Source organism: Carcharodon carcharias, assembly GCF_017639515.1.
Source record: "Carcharodon carcharias isolate sCarCar2 chromosome 27 unlocalized genomic scaffold, sCarCar2.pri SUPER_27_unloc_1, whole genome shotgun sequence".
Classification (NCBI taxonomy): Eukaryota; Metazoa; Chordata; class Chondrichthyes; order Lamniformes; family Lamnidae; genus Carcharodon; species Carcharodon carcharias.
The window spans coordinates 8,752,669-8,768,782 of NW_024470624.1; the positions used below are offsets into that span (position 1 = coordinate 8,752,669).

At 42.7% G+C, this 16,114-nt stretch overlaps 1 protein-coding gene across 1 annotated transcript in view; it reads right to left on the reverse strand.

Annotated features, from left to right (window-relative positions):
• ndrg2 (NDRG family member 2) overlaps positions 1–16,114 on the reverse strand; it is a 299,077-nt gene that overhangs the window by 24,233 nt on the left and 258,730 nt on the right. The gene's annotated exons all lie outside the window — the stretch shown is intronic.

Genomic DNA, 16,114 nt, shown 5'->3' on the forward strand with positions numbered 1-16,114 from the left:
CCCCTGGGTATCTGTTATTCTATATATAAACCACCCGAACCCCTCGATTAGATTCCAGTCTGTAACTCACTCCCGGGTATCTGTTATTCTATATATAAACCTCCCGAACCCCTCGATTAGATTCCAGTCTGTAACGCAGTCCCGGGTATCTGTTATTCTATATGTAAACCTCCCGAACCCCTCGATTAGTTTCCAGTCTGTAACTCACTCTCGGGTATCTGTTATTCTATATATAAACCACCCAAACCTCTCGATTAGATTCCAGTCTGTAACTCACTCCCGGGTATCTGTTATTCTATATATAAACCACCCGAACCCCTCGATTAGATTCCAGTCTGTAACTCACCCCTGGGTATCTGTTATTCTATATATAAACCACCCGAACCCCTCGATTAGATTCCAGTCTGTAACTCACTCCCGGCTATCTGTTATTCTATATATAAACCTCCCAAACCCCTCGGTTAGATTCCAGTCTGTAACTCACTCCCGGGTATCTGTTATTCTATATATAAACCACCCGAACCCCTTGATTAGATTCCAGTCTGTAACTCACTCCCGGGTATCTGCTATTCTATATATAAACCACCCAAACCCCTCGATTAGATTCCAGTCTGTAACTCACTCCCGGGTATCTGTTATTCTATATATAAACCTCCCGAACCCCTCGATTAGATTCCAGTCTGTAACTCACTCCCGGGTATCTGTTATTCTATATATAAACCACCCAAAGCTCTCGATTAGATTCCAGTCTGTAACTCACTCCCGGGTATCTGTTATTCTATATATAAACCACCCGAACCCCTTGATTAGATTCCAGTCTGTCACTCACCCCTGGGTATCTGTTATTTTATATATAAACCACCCGAACCCCTCGATTAGATTCCAGCCTGTAACTCACTCCCGGGTATCTGTTATTCTATATATAAACCACCCGAACCCCTCGATTAGATTCCAGTCTGTAACTCACTCTCGGGTATCTGTTATTCTATATATAAACCACCTAAACCTCTCGATTAGATTCCAGTCTGTAACTCACCCCTGGGTATCTGTTATTCTATATATAAACCACCCGAACCCCTCGATTAGATTCCAGTCTGTAACTCACTCCCGGGTATCTGTTATTCTATATATAAACCACCCGAACCCCTTGATTAGATTCCAGTCTGTAACTCACTCCCGGGTATCTGTTATTCTATATGTAAACCTCCCGAACCGCTCGATTAGATTCCAGTCTGTAACTCACTCCCGGGCATCTGTTATTCTATATGTAAACCGCCCGAACCCCTCGATTAGATTCCAGTCTGTAACTCACCCCTGGGTATCTGTTATTCTATATATAAACCACCCGAACCCCTCGATTAGATTCCAGTCTGTAACTCACCCCTGGGTATCTGTTATTCTATATATAAACCACCCGAACCCCTCGATTAGATTCCAGTCTGTAACTCACTCCCGGGTATCTGTTATTCTATATATAAACCTCCCGAACCCCTCGATTAGATTCCAGTCTGTAACTCAGTCCCGGGTATCTGTTATTCTATATGTAAACCTCCCGAACCCCTCGATTAGTTTCCAGTCTGTAACTCACTCTCGGGTATCTGTTATTCTATATATAAACCACCCAAACCTCTCGATTAGATTCCAGTCTGTAACTCACTCCCGGGTATCTGTTATTCTATATATAAACCACCCAAACCCCTCGATTAGATTCCAGTCTGTAACTCACTCCCGGGTATCTGTTATTCTATATATAAACCTCCCGAACCCCTCGATTAGATTCCAGTCTGTAACTCACTCCCGGGTATCTGTTATTCTATATATAAACCACCCAAAGCTCTCGATTAGATTCCAGTCTGTAACTCACTCCCGGGTATCTGTTATTCTATATATAAACCACCCGAACCCCTTGATTAGATTCCAGTCTGTCACTCACCCCTGGGTATCTGTTATTCTATATATAAAACACCCGAACCCCTCGATTAGTTTCCAGTCTGTAACTCACTCTCGGGTATCTGTTATTCTATATATAAACCATCCAAACCTCTCGATTAGATTCCAGTCTGTAACTCACTCCCGGGTATCTGTTATTCTATATATAAACCACCCGAACCCCTCGATTAGATTCCAGTCTGTAACTCACCCCTGGGTATCTGTTATTCTATATATAAACCACCCGAACCCCTTGATTAGATTCCAGTCTGTCACTCACCCCTGGGTATCTGTTATTTTATATATAAACCACCCGAACCCCTCGATTAGATTCCAGCCTGTAACTCACTCCCGGGTATCTGTTATTCTATATATAAACCACCCGAACCCCTCGATTAGATTCCAGTCTGTAACTCACTCTCGGGTATCTGTTATTCTATATATAAACCACCTAAACCTCTCGATTAGATTCCAGTCTGTAACTCACCCCTGGGTATCTGTTATTCTATATATAAACCACCCGAACCCCTCGATTAGATTCCAGTCTGTAACTCACTCCCGGGTATCTGTTATTCTATATATAAACCTCCCGAACCCCTCGATTAGATTCCAGTCTGTAACTCAGTCCCGGGTATCTGTTATTCTATATGTAAACCTCCCGAACCCCTCGATTAGTTTCCAGTCTGTAACTCACTCTCGGGTATCTGTTATTCTATATATAAACCACCCAAACCTCTCGATTAGATTCCAGTCTGTAACTCACTCCCGGGTATCTGTTATTCTATATATAAACCACCCGAACCCCTCGATTAGATTCCAGTCTGTAACTCACCCCTGGGTATCTGTTATTCTATATATAAACCACCCGAACCCCTCGATTAGATTCCAGTCTGTAACTCACCCCTGGGTATCTGTTATTCTATATATAAACCACCCGAACCCCTCGATTAGATTCCAGTCTGTAACTCACTCCCGGGTATCTGTTATTCCATATATAAACCACCCGAACCCCTTGATTAGATTCCAGTCTGTAACTCACTCCCGGGTATCTGTTATTCTATATGTAAACCTCCCGAACCGCTCGATTAGATTCCAGTCTGTAACTCACTCCCGGGCATCTGTTATTCTATATGTAAACCACCCGAACCCCTTGATTAGATTCCAGTCTGTCACTCACCCCTGGGTATGTTATTTTATATATAAACCACCCGAACCCCTCGATAAGATTCCAGCCTGTAACTCACTCCCGGGTATCTGTTATTCTATATATAAACCACCCGAACCCCTCGATTAGATTCCAGTCTGTAACTCACTCTCGGGTATCTGTTATTCTATATATAAACCACCTAAACCTCTCGATTAGATTCCAGTCTGTAACTCACTCCCGGGTATCTGTTATTCTATATATAAACCACCTGAAACCCTCGATTCGATTCCAGTCTCTAACTCACCCCTGGGTATCTGTTATTCTATATATAAACCACCCGAACCCCTCGATTAGATTCCAGTCTGTAACTCACCCCTGGGTATCTGTTATTCTATATATAAACCACCCGAACCCCTCGATTAGATTCCAGTCTGTAACTCACTCCCGGGTATCTGTTATTCTATATATAAACCACCCGAACCCCTTGATTAGATTCCAGTCTGTAACTCACTCCCGGGTATCTGTTATTCTATATGTAAACCTCCCGAACCGCTCGATTAGATTCCAGTCTGTAACTCACTCCCGGGCATCTGTTATTCTATATGAAAACCACCCGAACCCCTCGATTAGATTCCAGTCTGTAACTCACCCCTGGGTATCTGTTATTCTATATATAAACCACCCGAACCCCTCGATTAGATTCCAGTCTGTAACTCACCCCTGGGTATCTGTTATTCTATATATAAACCACCCGAACCCCTCGATTAGATTCCAGTCTGTAACTCACTCCCGGGTATCTGTTATTCTATATATAAACCTCCCGAACCCCTCGATTAGATTCCAGTCTGTAACTCAGTCCCGGGTATCTGTTATTCTATATGTAAACCTCCCGAACCCCTCGATTAGTTTCCAGTCTGTAACTCACTCTCGGGTATCTGTTATTCTATATATAAACCACCCAAACCTCTCGATTAGATTCCAGTCTGTAACTCACTCCCGGGTATCTGTTATTCTATATATAAACCACCCGAACCCCTCGATTAGATTCCAGTCTGTAACTCACCCCTGGGTATCTGTTATTCTATATATAAACCACCCGAACCCCTCGATTAGATTCCAGTCTGTAACTCACTCCCGGCTATCTGTTATTCTATATATAAACCTCCCAAACCCCTCGGTTAGATTCCAGTCTGTAACTCACTCCCGGGTATCTGTTATTCTATATATAAACCACCCGAACCCCTTGATTAGATTCCAGTCTGTAACTCACTCCCGGGTATCTGCTATTCTATATATAAACCACCCAAACCCCTCGATTAGATTCCAGTCTGTAACTCACTCCCGGGTATCTGTTATTCTATATATAAACCTCCCGAACCCCTCGATTAGATTCCAGTCTGTAACTCACTCCCGGGTATCTGTTATTCTATATATAAACCACCCAAAGCCCTCGATTAGATTCCAGTCTGTAACTCACTCCCGGGTATCTGTTATTCTATATATAAACCACCCGAACCCCTTGATTAGATTCCAGTCTGTCACTCACCCCTGGGTATCTGTTATTTTATATATAAACCACCCGAACCCCTCGATTAGATTCCAGCCTGTAACTCACTCCCGGGTATCTGTTATTCTATATATAAACCACCCGAACCCCTCGATTAGATTCCAGTCTGTAACTCACTCTCGGGTATCTGTTATTCTATATATAAACCACCTAAACCTCTCGATTAGATTCCAGTCTGTAACTCACCCCTGGGTATCTGTTATTCTATATATAAACCACCCGAACCCCTCGATTAGATTCCAGTCTGTAACTCACTCCCGGGTATCTGTTATTCTATATATAAACCACCCGAACCCCTTGATTAGATTCCAGTCTGTAACTCACTCCCGGGTATCTGTTATTCTATATATAAACCACCCGAACCCCTCGATTAGATTCCAGTCTGTAACTCACTCTCGGGTATCTGTTATTCTATATATAAACCACCTAAACCTCTCGATTAGATTCCAGTCTGTAACGCACTCCCGGGTATCTGTTATTCTATATATAAACCACCCGAACCCCTCGATTAGATTCCAGTCTGTAACTCACCCCTGGGTATCTGTTATTCTATATATAAACCACCCGAACCCCTCGATTAGATTCCAGTCTGTAACTCACCCCTGGGTATCTGTTATTCTATATATAAACCACCCGAACCCCTCGATTAGATTCCAGTCTGTAAATCACTCCCGGGTATCTGTTATTCTATATATAAACCACCTGAACCCCTTGATTAGATTCCAGTCTGTAACTCACTCCCAGGTATCTGTTATTCTATTTGTAAACCTCCCGAACCGCTCGATTAGATTCCAGTCTGTAACTCACTCCCGGGCATCTGTTACTCTATATGTAAACCACCCGAACCCCTCGATTAGATTCCAGCCTGTAACTCACTCCCGGGTATCTGTTATTCTATATATAAACCACCCGAACCCCTCGATTAGATTCCAGTCTGTAACTCACTCTCGGGTATCTGTTATTCTATATATAAACCACCTAAACCTCTCGATTAGATTCCAGTCTGTAACTCACTCCCGGGTATCTGTTATTCTATATATAAACCACCGGAACCCCTCGATTAGATTCCAGTCTGTAACTCACCCCTGGGTATCTGTTATTCTATATATAAACCACCCGAACCCCTCGATTAGATTCCAGTCTGTAACTCACCCCTGGGTATCTGTTATTCTATATATAAACCACCCGAACCCCTCGATTAGATTCCAGTCTGTAACTCACTCCCGGGTATCTGTTATTCTATATATAAACCACCCGAACCCCTTGATTAGATTCCAGTCTGTAACTCACTCCCGGGTATCTGTTATTCTATATGTAAACCTCCCGAACCGCTCGATTAGATTCCAGTCTGTAACTCACTCCCGGGCATCTGTTATTCTATATGTAAACCACCCGAACCCCTCGATTAGATTCCAGTCTGTAACTCACCCCTGGGTATCTGTTATTCTATATATAAACCACCCGAACCCCTCGATTAGATTCCAGTCTGTAACTCACCCCTGGGTATCTGTTATTCTATATATAAACCACCCGAACCCCTCGATTAGATTCCAGTCTGTAACTCACTCCCGGGTATCTGTTATTCTATATATAAACCTCCCGAACCCCTCGATTAGATTCCAGTCTGTAACGCAGTCCCGGGTATCTGTTATTCTATATGTAAACCTCCCGAACCCCTCGATTAGTTTCCAGTCTGTAACTCACTCTCGGGTATCTGTTATTCTATATATAAACCACCCAAACCTCTCGATTAGATTCCAGTCTGTAACTCACTCCCGGGTATCTGTTATTCTATATATAAACCACCCGAACCCCTCGATTAGATTCCAGTCTGTAACTCACCCCTGGGTATCTGTTATTCTATATATAAACCACCCGAACCCCTCGATTAGATTCCAGTCTGTAACTCACTCCCGGCTATCTGTTATTCTATATATAAACCTCCCAAACCCCTCGGTTAGATTCCAGTCTGTAACTCACTCCCGGGTATCTGTTATTCTATATATAAACCACCCGAACCCCTTGATTAGATTCCAGTCTGTAACTCACTCCCGGGTATCTGCTATTCTATATATAAACCACCCAAACCCCTCGATTAGATTCCAGTCTGTAACTCACTCCCGGGTATCTGTTATTCTATATATAAACCTCCCGAACCCCTCGATTAGATTCCAGTCTGTAACTCACTCCCGGGTATCTGTTATTCTATATATAAACCACCCAAAGCTCTCGATTAGATTCCAGTCTGTAACTCACTCCCGGGTATCTGTTATTCTATATATAAACCACCCGAACCCCTTGATTAGATTCCAGTCTGTCACTCACCCCTGGGTATCTGTTATTTTATATATAAACCACCCGAACCCCTCGATTAGATTCCAGCCTGTAACTCACTCCCGGGTATCTGTTATTCTATATATAAACCACCCGAACCCCTCGATTAGATTCCAGTCTGTAACTCACTCTCGGGTATCTGTTATTCTATATATAAACCACCTAAACCTCTCGATTAGATTCCAGTCTGTAACTCACCCCTGGGTATCTGTTATTCTATATATAAACCACCCGAACCCCTCGATTAGATTCAAGTCTGTAACTCACTCCCGGGTATCTGTTATTCTATATATAAACCACCCGAACCCCTTGATTAGATTCCAGTCTGTAACTCACTCCCGGGTATCTGTTACTCTATATGTAAACCTCCCGAACCGCTCGATTAGATTCCAGTCTGTAACTCACTCCCGGGCATCTGTTATTCTATATGTAAACCACCCGAACCCCTCGATTAGATTCCAGTCTGTAACTCACCCCTGGGTATCTGTTATTCTATATATAAACCACCCGAACCCCTCGATTAGATTCCAGTCTGTAACTCACCCCTGGGTATCTGTTATTCTATATATAAACCACCCGAACCCCTCGATTAGATTCCAGTCTGTAACTCACTCCCGGGTATCTGTTATTCTATATATAAACCTCCCGAACCCCTCGATTAGATTCCAGTCTGTAACTCAGTCCCGGGTATCTGTTATTCTATATGTAAACCTCCCGAACCCCTCGATTAGTTTCCAGTCTGTAACTCACTCTCGGGTATCTGTTATTCTATATATAAACCACCCAAACCTCTCGATTAGATTCCAGTCTGTAACTCACTCCCGGGTATCTGTTATTCTATATATAAACCACCCGAACCCCTCGATTAGATTCCAGTCTGTAACTCACTCCCAGGTATCTGTTATTCTGTATATAAACCACCCCGAATCCTTGATTAGATTCCAGTCTGTAGCTCACTCCTGGGTATCTGTTATTCTGTATATAAACCAACCCGAACCCTTGATTAGATTCCAGTCTGTAACTCACTCCTGGGTATCTGTTATTCTGTATATAGACCACCCTGAACCCTTGATTAGATTCCAGTCTGTAACTCACTCCCAGGTATCTTTTATTCTGTATATAGACCACCCCGAACCCTTGATTAGATTCCATTATGTAACTCACTCCCAGGTATCTGTTATTCTATATATAAACCTCCCGAACCCCTCGATTAGATTCCAGTCTGTAACTCACTCCCGGGTATCTGTTATTCTATATATAAACCACCCAAAGCTCTCGATTAGATTCCAGTCTGTAACTCACTCCCGGGTATCTGTTATTCTATATATAAACCACCCGAACCCCTTGATTAGATTCCAGTCTGTCACTCACCCCTGGGTATCTGTTATTCTATATATAAAACACCCGAACCCCTCGATTAGTTTCCAGTCTGTAACTCACTCTCCGGTATCTGTTATTCTATATATAAACCACCCAAACCTCTCGATTAGATTCCAGTCTGTAACTCACTCCCGGGTATCTGTTATTCTATATATAAACCACCCGAACCCCTCGATTAGATTCCAGTCTGTAACTCACCCCTGGGTATCTGTTATTCTATATATAAACCACCCGAACCCCTTGATTAGATTCCAGTCTGTCACTCACCCCTGGGTATCTGTTATTTTATATATAAACCACCCGAACCCCTCGATTAGATTCCAGCCTGTAACTCACTCCCGGGTATCTGTTATTCTATATATAAACCCACCCGAACCCCTCGATTAGATTCCAGTCTGTAACTCACTCTCGGGTATCTGTTATTCTATATATAAACCACCTAACCCCTCGATTAGATACCAGTCTGTAACTCACTCCCGGGTATCTGTTATTCTATATATAAACCACCCTGAAACCTCGATTAGATTCCAGTCTGTAACTCACTCCCGGGTATCTGTTATTCTATATATAAACCTCACAAACCCCTCGATTAGATTCCAGTCTGTAACTCACTCCCGGGTATCTGTTATTCTATATGTAAACCTCCCGAACCCCTCGATTAGTTTCCAGTCTGTAACTCACTCTCGGGTATCTGTTATTCTATATATAAAACCACCCAAACCTCTCGATTAGATTCCAGTCTGTAACTCACTCCCGGGTATCTGTTATTCTATATATAAACCACCCGAACCCCTCGATTAGATTCCAGTCTGTAACTCACCCCTGGGTATCTGTTATTCTATATATAAACCACCCGAACCCCTCGATTAGATTCCAGTCTGTAACTCACCCCTGGGTATCTGTTATTCTATATATAAACCACCCGAACCCCTCGATTAGATTCCAGTCTGTAACTCACTCCCGGGTATCTGTTATTCCTATAATAAACCACCCGAACCCCTTGATTAGATTCCAGTCTGTAACTCACTCCCGGGTATCTGTTATTCTATATGTAAACCTCCCGAACCGCTCGATTAGATTCCAGTCTGTAACTCACTCCCGGGCATCTGTTATTCTATATGTAAACCACCCGAACCCCTTGATTAGATTCCAGTCTGTCACTCACCCCTGGGTATGTTATTTTATATATAAACCACCCGAACCCCTCGATTAGATTCCAGCCTGTAACTCACTCCCGGGTATCTGTTATTCTATATATAAACCACCCCGAACCCCTCGATTAGATTCCAGTCTGTAACTCACTCTCGGGTATCTGTTATTCTATATATAAACCACCTAAACCTCTCGATTAGATTCCAGTCTGTAACTCACTCCCGGGTATCTGTTATTCTATATATAAACCACCTGAAACCCTCGATTAGATTCCAGTCTGTAACTCACCCCTGGGTATCTGTTATTCTATATATAAACCACCCGAACCCCTCGATTAGATTCCAGTCTGTAACTCACTCCCGGGTATCTGTTATTCTATATATAAACCACCCGAACCCCTTGATTAGATTCCAGTCTGTAACTCACTCCCGGGTATCTGTTATTCTATATGTAAACCTCCCGAACCGCTCGATTAGATTCCAGTCTGTAAATCACTCCCGGGCATCTGTTATTCTATATGAAAACCACCCGAACCCCTCGATTAGATTCCAGTCTGTAACTCACCCCTGGGTATCTGTTATTCTAGATATAAACCACCCGAACCCCTCGATTAGATTCCAGTCTGTAACTCACCCCTGGGTATCTGTTATTCTATATATAAACCACCCGAACCCCTCGATTAGATTCCAGTCTGTAACTCACTCCCGGGTTTCTGTTATTCTATATATAAACCTCCCGAACCCCTCGATTAGATTCCAGTCTGTAACTCACTCCCGGGTATCTGCTATTCTATATATAAACCACCCAAACCCCTCGATTAGATTCCAGTCTGTAACTCACTCCCGGGTATCTGTTATTCTATATATAAACCTCCCGAACCCCTCGATTAGATTCCAGTCTGTAACTCACTCCCGGGTATCTGTTATTCTATATATAAACCACCCAAAGCCCTCGATTAGATTCCAGTCTGTAACTCACTCCCGGGTATCTGTTATTCTATATATAAACCACCCGAACCCCTTGATTAGATTCCAGTCTGTCACTCACCCCTGGGTATCTGTTATTTTATATATAAACCACCCGAACCCCTCGATTAGATTCCAGCCTGTAACTCACTCCCGGGTATCTGTTATTCTATATATAAACCACCCGAACCCCTCGATTAGATTCCAGTCTGTAACTCACTCTCGGGTATCTGTTATTCTATATATAAACCACCTAAACCTCTCGATTAGATTCCAGTCTGTAACTCACCCCTGGGTATCTGTTATTCTATATATAAACCACCCGAACCCCTCGATTAGATTCCAGTCTGTAACTCACTCCCGGGTATCTGTTATTCTATATATAAACCACCCGAACCCCTTGATTAGATTCCAGTCTGTAACTCACTCCCGGGTATCTGTTATTCTATATGTAAACCTCCCGAACCGCTCGATTAGATTGCAGTCTGTAACTCACTCCCGGGCATCTGTTATTCTATATGTAAACCACCCGAACCCCTCGATTAGATTCCAGTCTGTAACTCACCCCTGGGTATCTGTTATTCTATATATAAACCACCCGAACCCCTCGATTAGATTCCAGTCTGTAACTCACCCCTGGGTATCTGTTATTCTATATATAAACCACCCGAACCCCTCGATTAGATTCCAGTCTGTAACTCACTCCCGGGTATCTGTTATTCTATATATAAACCTCCCGAACCCCTCGATTAGATTCCAGTCTGTAACTCAGTCCCGGGTATCTGTTATTCTATATGTAAACCTCCCGAACCCCTCGATTAGTTTCCAGTCTGTAACTCACTCTCGGCTATCTGTTATTCTATAATATAAACCACCCAAACCTCTCGATTAGATTCCAGTCTGTAACTCACTCCCGGGTATCTGTTATTCTATATATAAACCACCCGAACCCCTCGATTAGATTCCAGTCTGTAACTCACCTCTGGGTATCTGTTATTCTATATATAAACCACCCGAACCCCTCGATTAGATTCCGTCTGTAACTCACTCCCGGGTATCTGTTATTCTATATATAAACCACCCTGAACCCCTCGATTAGATTCCAGTCTGTAACTCACTCCCGGGTATCTGTTATTCTATATATAAACCACCCCGAACCCCTTGATTAGATTCCAGTCTGTAACTCACTCCCGGGTATCTGCTATTCTATATATAAACCACCCCAAACCCCTCGATTAGATTCCAGTCTGTAACTCACTCCCGGGTATCTGTTATTCTATATATAAACCCCCCCCAAAGCCCTCGATTAGATTCCAGTCTGTAACTCACTCCCGTGTATCTGTTATTCTATATATAAAACCACCCCAAAGCCCTCAATTAGATTCCAGTCTGTAACTCACTCCCGGGTATCTGTTATTCTACACATAAATCACCTCGAACCCCTCGATTAGATTCCAGTCTGTAACTCACTCCCGGGTATCTGTTATTCTATATATAAAACACCCGAACCCCTCGATTAGTTTCCAGTCTGTAACTCACTCTCGGGTATATATTATTCTATATATAAACCCCGCTAACCGCTCGATTAGATTCCAGTCTGTAACTCACTCCCGGGTATCTGTTATTTTATATATAAACCACCCGAACACCTCGATTAGATTCCAGGCTGTAACTCACCCCTGGGTATCTGTTATTCTATATATAAACCACCCGAACCCCTCGATTAGATTCCAGTCTGTAACTCACTCCCGGGTATCTGTTATTCTATATATAAACCACCCAAACCCCTCGATTAGATTCCAGTCTGTAACTCACTCCCGGGTATCTGTTATTCTATATATAAACCTCCGAACCCCTCGATTAGATTCCAGTCTGTAACTCATTCCCGGGTATCTGTTATTCTATATATAAACCACCCAAAGCTCTCGATTAGATTCCAGTCTGTAACTCACTCCCGGGTATCTGTTATTCTATATATAAACCACCCGAACCCCTTGATTAGATTCCAGTCTGTCACTCACCCCTGGGTATCTGTTATTTTATATATAAACCACCCGAACCCCTCGATTAGATTCCAGCCTGTAACTCACTCCGGGTATCTGTTATTCTATATATAAACCACCCGAACCCCTCGATTAGATTCCAGTCTGTAACTCACTCTCGGGTATCTGTTATTCTATATATAAACCACCTAAACCTCTCGATTAGATTCCAGTCTGTAACTCCACCCTGGGTATCTGTTATTCTATATATAAACCACCCGAACCCCTCGATTAGATTCCAGTCTGTAACTCACTCCCGGGTATCTGTTATTCTATATATAAACCACCCGAACCCCTTGATTAGATTCCAGTCTGTAACTCACTTCCGGGTATCTGTTATTCTATATGTAAACCTCCCGAACCGCTCGATTAGATTCAGTCTGTAACTCACCCCTGGGTATCTGTTATTCTATATATAAAGCACCCGAACCCCTCGATTAGATTCCAGTCTGTAACTCACTCCCGGGTATCTGTTATTCTATATATAAACCTCCCGAACCCCTCGATTAGATTCCAGTCTGTAACTCAGTCCCGGGTATCTGTTATTCTATATGTAAACCTCCCGAACCCCTCGATTAGTTTCCAGTCTGTAACTCACTCTCGGGTATCTGTTATTCTATATATAAACCACCCAAACCTCTCGATTAGATTCCAGTCTGTAACTCACTCCCGGGTATCTGTTATTCTATATATAAACACCCGAACCCCTCGATTAGATTCCAGTCTGTAACTCACCCCTGGGTATCTGTTATTCTATATATAAACCACCCGAACCCCTCGATTAGATTCCAGTCTGTAACTCACTCCCGGGTATCTGTTATTCTATATATAAACCTCCCGAACCCCTCGATTAGATTCCAGTCTGTAACTCACTCCCGGGTATCTGTTATTCTATATATAAACCACCCGAACCCCTTGATTAGATTCCAGTCTGTAACTCACTCCCGGGTATCTGCTATTCTATATATAAACCACCACAAACCCCTTGATTAGATTACATTCTGTAACTCAGTCCCGGGTATCTGTTATTCTATATGTAAACCTCCCGAACCCCTCGATTAGTTTCCAGTCTGTAACTCACTCTCCGGGTATCTGTTATTCTATATATAAACCACCCAAACCTCTCGATTGGATTCCAGCCTGTAACTCACTCCCGCGTACCTCTTATCCAATATATAAACCACCCTAAACCCCACAATTATATTCCAGTCTGTAACTCACCACCGGGTATCTGTTATTCTATATATAAACCAGCCGAACCCCTCGATTAGATTCCAGTCTGTAACTCACTCCCGGCTATCTGTTATTCTATATATAAACCTCCCAAACCCCTCGGTTAGATTCCAGTCTGTAACTCACTCCCGGGTATCTGTTATTCTATATATAAACCACCCGAACCCCTTGATTAGATTCCAGTCTGTAACTCACTCCCGGGTATCTGCTATTCTATATATAAACCACCCAAACCCCTCGATTAGATTCCAGTCTGTAACTCACTCCCGGGTATCTGTTATTCTATATATAAACCTCCCGAACCCCTCGATTAGATTCCAGTCTGTAACTCACTCCCGGGTATCTGTTATTCTATATATAAACCACCCAAAGCCCTCGATTAGATTCCAGTCTGTAACTCACTTCCGGGGTATCTGTTATTCTATATATAAACCACCCGAACCCCTTGATTAGATTCCAGTCTGTCACTCACCCCTGGGTATCTGTTATTTTATATATAAACCACCCGAACCCCTCGATTAGATTCCAGCCTGTAACTCACTCCCGGGTATCTGTTATTCTATATATAAACCACCCAAACCCCTCGATTAGATTCCAGTCTGTAACTCACTCTCGGGTATCTGTTATTCTATATATAAACCACCTAAACCTCTCGATTAGATTCCAGTCTGTAACTCACCCCTGGGTATCTGTTATTCTATATATAAACCACCCGAACCCCTCGATTAGATTCCAGTCTGTAACTCACTCCCGGATATCTGTTATTCTATATATAAACCACCCGAACCCCCTTGATTAGATTCCAGTCTGTAACTCACTCCCCGGGTATCTGTTATTCTATATGTAAACCTCCCGAACCGCTCGATTAGATTGCAGTCTGTAACTCACTCCCGGGCATCTGTTATTCTATATATAAACCACACCGAACCCCTCGATTAGATTCCAGTCTGTAACTCACTCCTGGGTATCTGTTATTCTATATATAAACCAGCCCGAACCCCTCGATTAGTTTCCAGTCTGTAACTCACTCCTGGGTATCTGTTATTATATCTATAACCACCCGAACACCCTCGATTAGATTCCAGTCTGTAACTCACTCCAGGGTATCTGTTATTCTATATATAAACCACCCCGAACCCCTCGATTAGATTCCAGTCTGTAACTCAGTCCCGGGTATCTGTTATTCTATATGTAAACACCCCTGAACCCCTCGATAAGTTTCCAGGCTGTCACTCACTCCCGGGTATCTTTTATTCTGTATATAAACCACCCCGAAACCTCTCGATTAGATTCCAGTCTGTAACTGACTCCCGGGTATCTGTTATTCTATATATAAAAGACCTGAACCCCTCGATTAGATTCCAGTTTGTAACTCACCTCTGGGTATCTGATATTCCATATATAAATACCACGAACCCCTCGATTAGATTCCAGTCTGTAACTCACTCCTGGGTATCTGTTATTCTATACATTAACCACCTGAACCCCTCGATTAGATTCCAGTTTTTAACTCACTCCCGGGTATCTGTTATTCTATATATAAACCACCCGAACCCCTCGATTAGATTCCAGTCTGTAACTCCCTCCCGGGTATCTATTATTTTATATATAAACCACCCAAACCCCTCGATTAGATTCCAGTCTGTAACTCACTCCCGGGTATCTGTTATTCTCTATATAAACCTCCCGAACCCCTCGATTAGATTCCAGTCTGTAACTCACTCCCGGGTATCTGTTATTCTATATATAAACCTCCCCGAAACCTTCGATTAGATTCCAGTCTGTAACTCACTCCCGGGGTATCTGTTATTGTATATATAAACCACCCGAACCCCTTGATTAGATTCCAGTCTGTCACTCACCCCTGGGTATCTGTTATTCTATATATAAAACACCCGAACCCCTCGATTAGTTTCCAGTCTGTAACTCACTCTCGGGTATCTGTTATTCTATATATAAACCACCCAAACCTCTCGATTAGATTCCAGTCTGTAACTCACTCCCGGGTATCTGTTATTCTATATATAAACCACCCGAACCCCTCGATTAGATTCAGTCTGTAACTCACCCCTGGGTATCTGTTATTCTATATATAAACCACCCGAACCCCTCAATTAGATTCCAGTCTGTAACTCACCTCCCGGTATCTGTTATTCTATATATAAACCACCCCGAACCCCTCGATTAGATTCCAGTGTGTAACTCAATCCCGGGTATCTGTTATTCTATATATAAAACACCCCGAACCCCTCGATTAGTTTCCAGTCTGTAACTCACTCCCGGGTATCTGTTATTCATTATATAAACCACCCCGAACCCCTCGATTAGATTCCAGTCTGTAACTCACTCCCGGGTATCTGTTATT